The sequence below is a fragment of the Mandrillus leucophaeus genome, unplaced genomic scaffold, assembly GCF_000951045.1.
Source record: "Mandrillus leucophaeus isolate KB7577 unplaced genomic scaffold, Mleu.le_1.0 Scaffold544, whole genome shotgun sequence".
Classification (NCBI taxonomy): Eukaryota; Metazoa; Chordata; class Mammalia; order Primates; family Cercopithecidae; genus Mandrillus; species Mandrillus leucophaeus.
Window position 1 is genome coordinate 819,866 of NW_012105853.1, and position 14,854 is coordinate 834,719.

Sequence of the window (14,854 nt, forward strand, 5' to 3'; positions counted from 1 at the left end):
TCTTTTCCTTTTTCCCTTTATATTTCATTGGTTAACATAATATTTAATTATTTTGTAATCACAATAATAAAACAGGCTAGGGAACAAACCCAGTTGACTCTTATTGACTGTCACTGTTATCAACACATTATCAGCAAACATTTATAATGCAGGCTGGGCACTGCAGGTGTGGTGGCTCACACCTGTAATCCCAGCACTTTGGGAGGCCGAGGTGGGTGGATCACCTGAGGTCAGCAGTTCGAGACTAGCCTGGCCAACATGGTGAAATGCTGTCTCTACTAAAAACACAAAAATTAGCTGGGCATGGTGGGCCACACCTGTAATCCCAGCTACTCCAGAAGTTGAGGCGGGGATGAATTGCTTGAACCCAGGAGGTGGAGGTTGCAGTGAATAGAGATTGCGCCACTGCATTCCAGCTCAGGCCATACAGCAAAATTCCATCTCAAAAAAAAAAAAAAAAAAGGGGGACCGGGTGCAGTGGCTCAAGCCTGTAATCCCAGCACTTTGGGAGGCCGAGACGGGCGGATCACGAGGTCAGGAGATCGAGACCATCCTGGCTAACACGGTGAAACCCCGTCTCTACTAAAAAATACAAAAAGCTAGCCGGGCGAGGTGGCGGGCGCCTGTAGTCCCAGCTACACGGGAGGCTGAGGGAGGAGAATGGCGTAAAACCTGGGAGGCGGAGCTTGCACTGAGCTGAGATCCGGCCACTGCACTCCAGTCTGGGCGACAGAGCGAGACTCCGTCTCAAAAAAAAAGAAAAAGGAAGAAAGAAAGAAAAAGGAAAGTCAATGTAAAAACTGCAATTTTCTCCAAATAGAGGGGATAGCTAACATTGTTGGCTGCCTCCTGTGGTGGGCACTGCCCAATTCCAGGCTTGTATCTATTTTTCATTCTTCCACAGTTACAGAATCCCTCTGTTGTTGGGAATGGCAATGTATACAGCTAAGAAACGGCATTTACCAGCCTTCTTCACAAGTAAGAATGGACAATGAGATGTAAACTGAACATGGTGGTTGGGACTTAGGGTACTTTTAAAGGGTGTCCTCTGCCCTCCCCTTTCCTACTTCTTCCTGCCTCAAAGACCGTTTGGCTAGAGAGCCAGAGCAACACGTGCAGCCACAAGGTGACTGCAAGCTGTATGATAAGCATGGTGAAACAGAAAGAGATCGGCTGCCTGATGGCACTGTGGAACTACCATGCCAGGAACAGACTATCTACTTTGGACTTAATATTTTTTGAGAGAAAAATAATCTGTCTTCTTTAAAGACAGGTTATTTCTTTAAACGTGCTGTTATCAGCAGCCAACACAAATCCTCTTTGACCAATCTACTTAGCGTCCATTCCCCTACCCATGGAAAAAAAACTTTTCTAACAGAAACACAATTCTGTTTCTGATTGGTCTAGAGATAATTTCATCCCTCTTGTAAACGGCTTGTTCAAGAACCAGGCCTAAGCCCATCAGGTCATCACATTGCCCTACTGACAGGAACTGGCTCAGGAATGAGCACATGACCCAGTCCAGGCCACTGAGATTCTAGGGTTAGTTCTCTGGCGGCTTCTGAGAAAAATTCTCACACTAAGGAACAATTTTTCTTTTTCCTTTTTCTTTTTTGAGATAGAGTTTTGCTCTTGTTGCCCAGGTTGGAGTGTAGTGGTGTGACCTCAGCTTGCTGCAACCTCCACCTCCCAGGTTCAAGCGATTCTCCTGCCTCAGCCTCCCAAGTAGCTGGGACTACAGGCATCTACGATCATGCCCAGCTAATATTTTGTATTTTTAGTAGAGATGGGGTTTTACCATGTGGGCCAGGCTGGTCTCGAATTCCTGACCTCAGGTGATCCACCCGCCTCCTCGGCTTCCCACAGTGCTGGGATTACAGGTGCATTACAGGTGTAAGCCACCACGCCCAGCCAAGACAATCTTTCTATTCCTTAGGTGGGTGCCATACATAGATCTGGGGTCTAGGCCTATTGCAGCTATTTTGCTGCTTGCCTGAGGAAGAGGCCAATATTCTAGGGAGGGCACACCCAAGGAAATCTTCGGGAAAGAAGCCTGTGACAGTAGATTAAGTTAACCTTGAAGTCTGTCCAGGACAAGTATAACTGTATCAGCCAAAACATACACATGTTGCAGAGGTCATCTCAGAAGCAATGGAGTAAGTACTGAGAGTTATGCAAATATTTTGGGAAGGCTAAAGTAAGTCAGGTCTTCCCAGCGGGCATGCAAGACAGGGCATGGGGTCTTCAAAATATTTCTGTGCCCTTTCCATACGAGGCCTGATAAAGAACTTACTATACAGTAAGTTTGCAAATACTGAGTTATTTTAGAAGTGCTTTTTGAACAGGTTTTTGCAAAAAAAAAAAAAAAGAGTTACTATATAAGTGTTCATGTGTCAAAGGCTTTATAGTAACAAATGTAACAGCTGACATTTACATGTTAAGTTCTTTCTATCTGCGAAGACTGTGCTGAGCCCTTTATTTCATGCAATCCTCACAAGAAACAAGGAACTCTCATAATACCCACTTTACAAGTGAGGAAGCTCTGAAGTTTAGCAAGGTTAAGTATATTGTGCAGTAAGTAGAAAGTGCCTGGTCCAAGATGTGAATTCATGTCCAAAGGACTCCAGGGCCTCACTCCTAACCACAACTTTGTACTGCTTCCTTATGAATACACAAAAGCACAGCGACCCTATCTCTGAGAGTGCACTTCTTCAAAACATTCTGTTCTCCTAACCCTCTTAAGTATACTATACTTGTCACACCACAAGTCCCAATTTTTTGGTTTATAAAATACAGCTGCCAGGCACAGTGGCTCACACCTGTAATCCCAGCACCTTGGGAGGCTGAGATGGGCCGATCACTTGAGGTCAGGAGTTCGAGATCAGTCTGGTCAACATGGTGAAACCCTGTCTCTACTGAAAATACAAAAATTAGCTTGGTGTGGTGGCGCACTCCTGTAGTCCCAGATACTCGGGAGGCTGAGGCAGGAGAATTGCCTGAACCCAGGAGGCAGAGGCTGCAGTGAGCCAAGTTTGCGCCACTGCACTCCATCTAGCCTCGGCGACAGAGCTAGACTCTGTCTTGAAAAAAAAAATTATAAAAGAAATTTTTAAAAAATATGGCCACTACATTTAATATGTGCTATAAATAACATGCAGAGATCATCAAAAACCAATGAAAGTTAAGCCTTATGCACATAAGAAAACAATAGAATTATGTTATGCTTAACTGACACTGAAAATCAAGATTAAACCATCAGCTTTTTTTCTTTTTTTTTTTTTAAGTTTCATTCTGGTGATTAGCAGAAACACGGAGTAGGTAGGTTTGCAAAATCAGGACTGGGAGAAAGGAAGATAACTCACATTAATTAAGCCCCTTCTAGTGGCCAAGCTTTATAATGGTTAACTCTCACATGACCTCATGAGACATTTTACAGATAAGGGAATCTAGACTTAGAGACCTTGCCCAAGGTTACCCTGATCTGCCTGAAACGCAAGTTTTTGTTATTCTCATTATGCAACTCTGCATTCCTATGAGTTCTAGCAATTTCTAAGGATTGGCTAACAGAGAACAATGACCCTGAGGCCACAGGAAAGCTCTGTAAGTTATTAGCCTCCCTGGAAATATCATTTTCATTTTCAGTTGCTTTCTTTTTTTTTTTTTTTTGAGACAGAGTCTCGCTCTGTCGCCCAGGCTGGAGCACAGTGGCCGGATCTCAGCTCACTGCAAGCTCCGCCTCCCGGGTTTACACCATTCTCTTGCCTCAGCCTCCCGAGTAGCTGGGACTACAGGCGCCGCCACCTCGCCTGGCTAGTTTTTTGTATTTTTAGTAGAGACGGGGTTTCACCGGGTTAGCCAGGATGGTCTTGATCTCCTGACCTCATGATCCGCCCCTCTCGGCTTCCCAAAGTGCTGGGATTACAGGCTTAAGCCACCGCGCCCGGCCGGTCATTTTCAGTTGCTTTCTATTATAGTGTCTTTGGCTTTAACAAATTACAAATAAGAAAATAAACTATACAGGCACACCCCTGTAGTCCCAGCTACTCGGGAGGCTGAGGCAGGAGAATCACTTGAACCTGGGAGGCAGAGGTTGCTGCAGTGAGCTGTGATCGCGCCATTGCACTCCAGCAATGAGCAACAAGAGCAAAACTCCATCTCAAAACAAACAAACAAACAAAAAGAACCAACACTTAAAAATCTAATGTTTCAAATTTTACTTAAAAACTACAAGAAAACAGGTATTATGTTTTATTATAAGCCAATTAAAAAATACATATTTCTTTTCTTAGGTAGTAAAATATAATCAATAAGCAGCAGAATGTTAAGTTTTGGTACAAATATTCAAATAAAAACACAGTCTACCAGCCAGGTCAACATACAGAGATCCCGTATCCACAAAAAATTTAAAAATTAGCTGGATGTGGTGGCACACACCTGTAGTCCCAGCTACTCAAGAGGCTGAGGTGAGAAGATTACTTGAGTTCCAGAGTTCGAGGTGGCAATGAACTATGATTGCACCACAGCAACTCCAGCCTGGGTGACAGAATGAGACCCAGTCTCAAAAACAAAACAAAACAAAACAAAACCCACAGTCTAATCTTAAAAGCACACAGCCCATGAAGAATCACTTAAAAAATAAATCAAAGTCTGTATTTCCTAGTCCTTCATTGCTGATGTCACTAAATATCCCATTGCTCAAGTCCTAAGCCCATCCTGATTAGAAAAGGGAGGAACAAAATTAGGGCTACTCTTGCTATCATCATATGCATAGGAGGTCTGGCTCCCTCCACTGAATTCCCATGCCTAGAAGCTAACCAAAGGGCTGAGTCAGTTTCTCCACCCACTCATTCCTGCCCAGTCCTAACCTCCTTCCCCTCTCCAACCAACTAATACTGATGAGGCCCTATATTCCTTTAACGGTTCCAGTGCTGGTTAGAATCAGTTACTCTACCTCAGTATAACCAGAGAATCAAAAACATCAGTACCGCCAGGCACAGTGGCTCATGCCTGTAATCCCAGTACTTGAGGAGGCCGAGGCAGGTGGATCACCTGAGGTCAGGAGTTCAAGACCAGCCTGGCCAACATGGTGAAATCCTGTCTCTACTAAAAATACAAAAAAAAAATTAGCTGGGTATGGTGGTGGGCACCTGTAATCCCAGCTACTCAGGAGGCTGAGGCAGGAGAATCTTTGAACCCAGGAGGTGGAGGTTGCAGTGAGCCGACATCATGCCACTGCACTCCAGCCTGGGCAACAGAGCAAGACTCCGTCTCAAACAAAAACAAAAACAAAAAAACAAAACAAAAACATCAGTACATGTGAAAATCCCTGGAAGGTTTTTCACATAACTCATGTACCCAGTTCAATTTGACTACCAGGGCATTAATTTGGTCACTGGGATAGCATAATTAATTTTGGTTAATTGGTAGTCACCCAAGAAAGCCTTTAAAGGAAGTTCTAAAATGAATCAATATATTGTATAATTTTATAAATGGATCAATATACTGTATTATTTTATAACTAGCATGCTTGAACATAAATGAATCCTTGACCGAGAAACTTGTTATAGCATAGGGTGGTTGCTTAAATACTGGAAAAACTGGGCAGGGCACAGTGTTTCACACTTGTAATCCCAGCACTTTGGGAGGCCAAGGCGGGTGGATCATCTGGGGTCAGGAGCTTGAGACCAGCCCGGTCAACATGGTGAAACCCCGTCTCTACTAAAAAAATACAAAAATTAGCCGGATGTGGTGGGGTGTGTAATTCCAGCTACTCAGAAGGCTGAGGCAGGAGAATCGCTTGAACCTGGGAGGCAGAGGTTGCAGTAAGCCAAGATTGCGCCAATGCACTTCAGCCTGGACAACAAGAGTGAAGCTCCATCTCAAATAAATAAATAAATAAATAATAAAATAAGTAAATACTGGAAAAATTATATTACTTGACCAGGACACCATATATTTTACATCATGACTCAGAGATACATAAATGGAGCTGAAACAGAAGTTTTACAAAACTTATTCTTACTCTATATGATGTATCTGAGATGAACTATGATTTTTTTCTATTTTTCCATTTAAAAAAATGCTAGGCCGGGCACAGTGGCTCACACCTGTAATCCCAGCACTTTGGGAAGCTGAGGTGGGAGGATCACTTGAGGTCAGGAATGCGAAACTAGCCTGGCCAACATGGTGAAACCCCATCTCTACTAAAAATACAAAACTTAGCTGAGTGTGGTGGTGTGTGCCTGTAGTCCCAGCTATTCGGGAGGCTAAGGCAGGAGAATCGTTTGAACCCGGGAGGCAGAGGATGCAGTGAGCCAAGATCGTACCACTGCACTCCAGCCTGGGTGACAGAGCGAGACTCCGTTTAAAAAAAAAAAAATGCTGGAACCTTTACCCCAAATATTCCTCAAGCTACATTAGCAGGCTACAATGTAGGTTGAGGAATAGCAGTTTGAAAAACACTAATACAGGCAGCCCTTCCACTGTGTGGTTTTGCAAATATATAAGGCCAACCCAGGAAAGCAATGTTGGGAGCAGTTAGTGTTCGACAGAGCATATAGATTCTGGCTCTTTTTTATTACTACATTAAGTTGAGCTACTAAATGAGGAATTTTTTTTCCACCTACCAGAGTGGAGCATAAATGACAGTGTGTAAAGGCTTCCTTTAATTGGGAGATAGTGGGATTAAACAGAGCGTGTGACTTGGCATCAGAAAATGTGAATTCATTTTGTAACCCCAATATAATAAAATAATGGATCTAGACAATGATCATTAGTAGTTGCTAAGCCATTCTGTGAAAGACTGATGGGAGACTTATAATAGATTGAGCATACTATCAACATCTGAACCCAATGATCAATCTTAATATCATGCAAAGAGAGCTAATTAGACCTTACTGCCTCCTGACATGTTACAATAGGATGTGCAGAGCATCACCTATAGGGTACAAGGGACAAAAAAACCATAAAAGGAATAAACATATTAAATGGATGCTGACCAGGCGCAGTGGCTCATGCCTGTAATCTCAACACTTTAGGAGGCCAAGGCAGGTGGATCACTGGAGATCAGGAGTTCAAGACCAGCCTGGCCAACATGGTGAAACCCCATCTCTACTTAAAATACAAAAATTAGCGGGGTATGGTGGTACATGCCTGTAATCCCAGCTACTCAGGAGGCTGAAGCAGGATAAGTGCTTGAACCCAGGAGGCAGAGGTTGCAGTGAGTAGAGATCACGCCGCTGCACTCCAGTCTGAGTGAAAGAGTGAGGCCCCGTGTTAAAAAAAAAAAAAAAAAAAAACAAACTGGGTACACTGACATACGTCTGTATTTCCAGATACTGATGAAGCTAAGGTAGGAGGATCCCTTGAACCTAGGCGTTCAAGTACAGCATAGGCAACATGGCGAGACTACATCTTGAAAAAAACATTTTTTTAGAAAGCCATTTATAAAATTGTTGAGGAAACTGAATACCAAATGGATATTATGTAATACTTAGGAATGACTACTGCTTGTTTCCTTAGGTGTAATAATGATATTGTGACTACAAGGGGGAGAGGAGGAGGAAAAAATCCTTTTCTCTTAGATGTGTGTATTGAAGTACAGTATTCATGGATGAAATATGACACCTAGGATTTGCTTTATGATAATTTAAGGCAGGGTGGAAGTGGGCAATATAGATGAAATAAAAGTGACCATATGTTGGTAACTGTTAAAGCTGAGTATATTAGGTGTCTTTTATTATCTTTTCTACTTTTGTATGTTTAAAATTTTCCATAATAAAAGGCTAAAATATAAGAAGAAAATAAAACCTGGATTCAAACTCCAGGACTTATTAGATATAGTATCTGAGAGGGATCTGTCACATCCTCTGATCTTCAATTTTCTCATTTGAAAATGAGAATGATGATCCCTACCCCACAGAATTGTTGGGAGGACTAAAATGAGATCATGGATTTGCATCTTTTGGAAATCCAGCTCTTCTAAACTGCAGAGCTATTTACAAATGTTAGCACAACAGTTAGCTCCCTCTGTCTGTAACGCTCTGGAAGTAGAGAGAGACTACAGGTTTGTGGGAGTGGAGCTAAGTGATGGGCTGAATCCATCTGGACCCTACAAATTTTCATTTTGTAAGAGTTCCTTAATATGACACTGTGTACATTATATTGTCTTTTTCTCTCAAAAGCAGGCTGTCAGAATTTTCAATAAAATGTAAAAAATTTTAAGTTTTAAACTTTTAACAGAATTGTGATGTGCTCTACCTTGAATTATTTTTGTTTCTTATTTTCCCAATTATTCATAATTTTCCTACTAAAGTTAGAAAGTATATTTACAGGATGGCTGGGTGCAGTGGCTCACACCTATAATCCCAGCACTTTGGGAGGCCAAGATGGGTGGATCATTTGAGTTCAGAAGTTTGAGACCAGCCTGGCCAATATGGTGAAACCCCGTCTCTACTAAAAATGCAAAAAAAAAAAAAAAAAAAAAAGTGTATTTACAGGAGACTGTGTTATTGACATAAAACTCAACACAGGCAGGGCATGGTGGCTCACGCCTGTAATCCCAGCACTTTGGGAGGCTGAGGCGGGCAGATAAGTTGAGGTCAGGAGTCAAGACCAGCCTGGCCAACATGGTGGAACCCCATCTCTACAAAAATACAAAACTGCTGGGACCAGTGGCTCACACCTGTAATCCCAGCACTTTGGGAGGCTGAGGCAAGAGGATCACCTGAGGTTGGGAGTTCAAGACCAGCCTGACCAACATGGAGAACCCTGTCTCTACTAAAAATACAAAATTAGCTGGGCGTGGTGGCGCATGCCTGTAATCCCAGCTACTCAGGAGGCTGAGGCAGGAGAATGGCTTGAACCCAGGAGGGGGAGGTTGCGGTGAGCCGAGATCGCACCATTGCACTCCAGCCTGGGCAATAAGAGTGAAACTCCATCTCAAAATAATAATAATAATAATACAAAAATTAGCCAGGCATAATGGCGGGTGCTTGTAATCCCAGCTATCCGGGAGGCTGAGGCAGAAGAATTGCTTGAACATGGGAGGCAGAGGTTGCAGTGAACCGAGATCACACCATTACACTACAGCCTGCGCAACAGAGCGAGACTCCGTCTCAAAAAAAAAAAAAAAAAAAACATTGTTTAAAATATTCCAGGTGCTTTTAGAATAATAGATATGTGTACTTCAGTACTAAAGGTTCATCTCAAATAAAAGGAAATTAACAGAAGTTCAAGTACAGGCAACACAAAGGGATACCTGGCACTATCTGGCTTCAGCTTAAAGAATGGTTGGAAAGAGCCAGTGTAATCTCTGTAGGTGCAAATCAGATCAAGTCATTTCACTTCCTTTCAATGGTTTCTCCCACCTTCTAGAAGAAGTCCAAACTGCTAAACAAAGGCTCAGGTGGTTCTCCAGCCTTATTTCCTCCCTCCTCCCCTAGTCAAAGCCCCAGCAGGACTGATGCCCCTTCCCACCAGAGGCCAGGAAAGCTTCATCTTCCACTCCTCTCTCCCTTACCTCTTAGTGGTCAAGTCCTGTTGAGTCTCCTTCTGAAATGTCTCTCAAATCTGCCCTCTCCTTTCCCTTCCTGCTGCCACTGCCCTTTTTTACCCTTATTTCCCCAGCCCCCTAAAGAAGATATTTCCTGATTATGAAGGCAATTCATGCTCATAAAAAAGGAAAATTAAGGCAATGAGGAACAGAATAAAAGTTTCCCCATGATCTCATAAACAGCTTACCTTTTAGTACACTTATGTTTCACTGCAGTATTATTCACAACAGCCAAAAGATGGAAGCAACTCAAAGTGACCATCAATGAATGGATAAACAAAGTGTGGTATAAACATGCAATGGAATATTATTCAGCCTTACAAAAAGAATGAAATTCTGACACATGCTACACAACAAGGATGAACCTTGAGGACAGGATGCAAGATTCCACTAACACAATGTATCTAGAGTAACCAAACACATAGAAAACAAAAGTAGAATGGGTGCTGCTAAAGGCTGGTGGGGAGGGGGAAATGGGGAACTAAACCTCTTAAAGGTATAGTTTGCCTTTTGCACTTTTGCAAGATGAAAAAGTTGTGCAGATTGGTTGCACGGCATGAATACACTTAACACTACAAAACTTTACACCTAAAAATAGTTAAGATGGTAAATTTTATCACAATTAAAGATTTAACATTTTTAAAAAGAACTAGTATTTCCAGACATTTTTATTATAAACATGTATACATTAAAAAAAACCAGGAACATACTGTACTGTAATCTGCTTTTTACACCTAACCATATCATGTAAACATCTTTCTAATATATATAGCTCCCACCTAATTGTCTTTTTTTTTTTTTTTTTTTTTGAGATGGAGTTTTGCTCTTGTCACCCAGGCTGGAGTGCAATGGTGCAATCTCAGTTCACTGCAACCTCTGCCTCCCAGGTTGAAGGGAGTTTCCTGCCTCAGTTTCCCAAGTAGCTGGGATTACAGGCGTGCATCACTACACCCAGTTAATTTTTGTATTTTTAGCAGAGATGGGGTTTCACCCTGTTGACCAGGGTAGTCTCAAACTCCTCACCTCAGATGATCCGCCCGCCTTGGCCTCCCAAAGTGCTGGGATTACAGGTGTGAGCCACCATGCCGGGCCAATTTTTCAATTTTATAAAAACATGAAAGTCAATATCTTATGATGTCTTATGACAGACACCTCTTTTTTTTAACCTACCCTTCTCCAGTACCAATACTCTGATGTTCCCATGGGAAAGCTACTTTACCTTACTCATCCTGTCCTCCCATCCCCATGCCCAGCCAACTCTTACTCTGTGTGGCTAGGCCAGGTACATGTATTTTTAAGTTTATTTCTAAGTATTTATTTTTCATGTTGCTATTGTCAGTTCTCCTACAATTACCTTTTCTATTTTTGGTTGCATAAAGCTATTGCTTTTTGTCTATCTTATAACTGCTGTTCACTTAGCCTTATTATATCTAAGTATTTTTAACTTAATTCTTTTGAATTTTTTCAGCAGACAATCATATCACAGGTAGAGATTTATATCATCCAGGCAGTGGTTAAGAGTAAAAGCTCTGGGTCTTCAGGTAAACCTAGATTCAAATACTGTGTGAACCTGAGTGAGCATTCTACCCCAGTTTCTTTATCCATAAACTTGCAATTATTAGAGGGCCTATCTCACAGGGTTGTTGTAAACATCACATTATTCATCAAGAACAGTGCATGAGCCGGGCGCAGTGGCTCATGCCTGTAATCCTAGCACCTTGGGAGGCCGACATGAGTGGATCACTTGAGGTCTGGAGTTCGAGACCAGCCTGGCCAACATGGCAAAATCCCATCTCTACTAAAAATACAAAAATTAGCTGAGTGTGGTGGCTCACACCTGTATTCCCAGCTACTTGGGGGGCTGAGGCAGGAGGATCGCTTGAGCACAGGAGGCAGAGGCTTCAGTGAGCCAAGATTGCACCACTACACTCCAGCATGGGTGACAGAGTGATACCCTGTCTCAAAAAAAAAAAAAAAAAAAAAGAAAGAAAAAAAAGTGCATGAAAAGTACTTAACACAATACTAGTTCAATAAATGCCTGCTATCTGCCGATAATGAAAATTGTGACTTGCCTTCCACACTTATACCTTTATTTTTGTTGCATCACACTGGTGCACTCCTTTCAGGAATAACCTGGCTTCCCACGTCTCCAAAAAGTAACAGGCATCAGACTCCTATTGAAGGATCTGTACTGTGGAACTCCGCTACTCCCACCTTCTCAGGAAAGTTATACTATCAATTCTCTCCTTCATATCCTGTATCTTCTCACCCTTTCCCTCTCTACTGGCTCTTTGCCAACAGCATTTAATCTCTCATGCTCAAAAAAACTTCACCTATTCCCCAATCGCTCCCCAGCCTTCTCTCTACCTCCCTTCGCAGCCAAACTTCTCTGAGCTGCCTACACTTTGTCTTTCTCACATCCCACTCTTAACTCATCCCACTGATACATTATATTGAACCTTTGAAAGCTGCTGATATTATAGATTCCGCCCCAACCATTTCACCAAATCTGCTCAATGAGGTCCCAACTGACCTCCATATTTATTTACCCAAAAAGACACATTTTAATTTTTAACTTGTATTACTCAGACATCTCAGCAACATCTACAAAGGCCAACCTCTTCCTTTGGACTTCATTACTATACTTTGCTGGTTTCTCTCCTGTTCCTGTTTCTCTAGCCATTTCTTTTAGCGTAGCCTAAGTGCATGACTCTTTCTTTCAAGAGAATGCAACGCAGTAGCCCTGAATAATCTCAGCCTTTTTTTTTTTTTAACCTCTCTAGATAGATCTCTTTCAATATTGATCTTTAACTTCCAGTTGTAGTGGACTGCTTTTGGCTCCATGAATGTACTTTTGAATATGTCTGGAATATCCCCACGATAGCTAACTCAGACTACACCCTCTAGACATTTTATCAAAACCCTACCTGAATCTCCAAACTACGCTAGATTGACCTTAACATGCGCCCCCTTTCACAGTTCTCCTCACAATTATAATCACTTGTTTGATGCATATTTTCTTCACCAATCTGTGATCTCCTTGAGGGCAGGGACCTGCTTCCTTACTACCTACACGGTGCCTTGCACATAGAAGATGCTCATTAAATATTTTTTAATTAGCCAGGCACAGTGGTGTGCACCTGCAGTCTCAGCTACGTGGGAAGCTGAGACAGGAGGATCACTTGAGCCCAGGAATCTGAGACCAGCATGGGCAACGCAGTGAGACCTCATCTCAAAAATAAATACATACACGCACACACAGTCACACACACACATATATATGAATCACCACAAATGAATGCCTGCAAAGTGAAAAACAGATGGGAGGAATGATAAGACCAAGAGAGAGCCAGGCGCAGTGGCTCATGCCTGTAATCCCAGCACTTTGGGAGGCTGAGGCGGATGGATCATGAGGTCAGGAGATCGAGACCATCCTGACTAACACGGTGAAACCCCGTCTCTACTAAAAATACAAAAAATGAGCCGGGCGTGGTGGCAGACGCCTGTAGTCCCAGTTACTCGGGAGGCTGAGGCAGGAGAATGGTGTGAACACGGGAGGTGGAGCTTGCAGTGAGCAGAGATCGCGCCACGGCACTACAGCCTGGGCGACAGAGCAAGAGTCTCAAAAAAAAAAAAAAAAAAGACCAAGAGAGGAACACAAAAAACTGATCTTTCTGAAATCATACCTCTGATCAAAAACACACACCTCTGGCTTAAAACCCTTTGATGGCCTCCCACTGCCCCCAAGATAAAGCCCAAACTCCTCCACACTTACGAAGAGTCTTCAGGAGGAGCACCTGCTTGTCTCTCAAACACCATCTAGCCAGACCCCCTCCAACTCTCATAATCTGCTCTCCAGCTAGCCTGAAATCCTTGCAGATTCCCAAGAAGTCTGCACTCTCTCCCCAAGGCTTTGCACACACTGCTTTCTCTACCTACAGCAAGGTACACTCCACCAGCCTCATCTTCTGGTCAACATAAAGGCAGCCTTCTTGTCTCATTTTGGAAGTCGCCTTCTTTTGGCATCTCTCCCTGATCATCCACACTAACCTCACCTCCAGAAACCCAGGTTAAACTGTTTTCTCTGTGCATTCACAGTCCCTCTGCACGTCCAAAATCATAACCGGAATCACTGTGAATTCTTGTTTACGGGTCTGTCTCCTCCGGAAAACTGTGGAGTTCCCTCAGGACACGATGTCTCTTGTTCACTTTTTTACCCTGGCTATCAGCCCGGGCCCTGACTCACAATAAATGCTCAATGATGGTCTTCGTTGTAGTAGAATAATAAAAGCTCCCAAGTATTGAGGACTTACCTCCACGAATTTCAAATATAAATTTACCTTGTAATAACGTCATCAGACAGGTGCTACCATGATTCCCATTTTGCAGACGATAAAACTGACGCACAAAGAAGTCAATCCTCTCTGGCCCCAGAACAGTCGCACACACAAATACATTTTCTGCACAGTTTCGAGTTATTTTCCGGCCCCCAAATAAGAAGGGATTTTTTTTTAAGAAACTTTCGAATGAGGTTTACCAATGGCTACAAATAAAATAAACAGCCGAAAACGGACTCTCCCTGAACGCTGGGCGGGGTCAAAGGGCGTCGGGGGCTCAGTCCCCGGCGTGGCTGAGGGACAAAGATCGGACCGCAGCCTCCCTCCCCGAGGTCCCCGGCGGCTCAGCCCCTCGCCCCCTGCGAGGAGTCGACGCCAGGCCCGGAGCGTTGGGGCCGCAACCGGGCGCCCAGCTCCTGCTCACCTGCGGTCTCGCCGCCTCGCAGTGCCTGGGCCGCCGGCCCGCAGCGCCTCCCCGGGGCAGCCTAGCGCCAGCAGCCCGCAACCCGCAGCGCAGCCCGTTGCCTTGGCGACCTGGGCTGCCGAACTCCCGCGGCACTCGCGCTACGGCGGCTCGGATGGGACCAGGACGGTTCGCGTCCCTTTCCGCAGCCGCGGAGGGGGCAGAGGAGGGACGAGGTGAGGGACGAGGTGGGAGTCGAGGGACGAGGTGGGAGTCGAGGGCTGAGCTGCGAAGGAGGGATCCGGGTTGGAAGTAGGCCCGGGGAAGAGAAGGAAAGGGGGACAGTGAGGCCAGGGGGAGGTCTTGGGCCGCGAGTACTGCTTGTGCCTCAGTTTATCTCTTTGCAACCTCAGATGGGGACCGTGCGAGGAGGAAACGGAGCCTGAGGTGGTGGCTTGATAGACTGAGTTTTTGTTTTTTTGTTTTTGTTTCGAGACAGAATCTCACTCTGTCGCCCAGGCTGGAGTGCAGTGGCGCAATCTCCGCTCACTGCAACCTCTG

The 14,854-nt window shown here is 43.9% G+C and overlaps 1 protein-coding gene across 4 annotated transcripts in view; it reads right to left on the reverse strand.

The window, feature by feature from the left end:
- Nucleotides 1–14,512, reverse strand: part of PKIG (protein kinase (cAMP-dependent, catalytic) inhibitor gamma) — an 86,467-nt gene extending 71,955 nt beyond the window's left edge. For all 4 annotated transcript variants that reach the window (XM_011997633.1, XM_011997632.1, XM_011997635.1 and 1 more), the window contains exon 1: nucleotides 14,315–14,512. The gene's annotated coding sequence lies outside the window, so the exon portion shown is untranslated. The remainder of the gene's footprint in view (nucleotides 1–14,314) is intronic.
- Nucleotides 14,513–14,854: the final 342 nt, after the last annotated feature.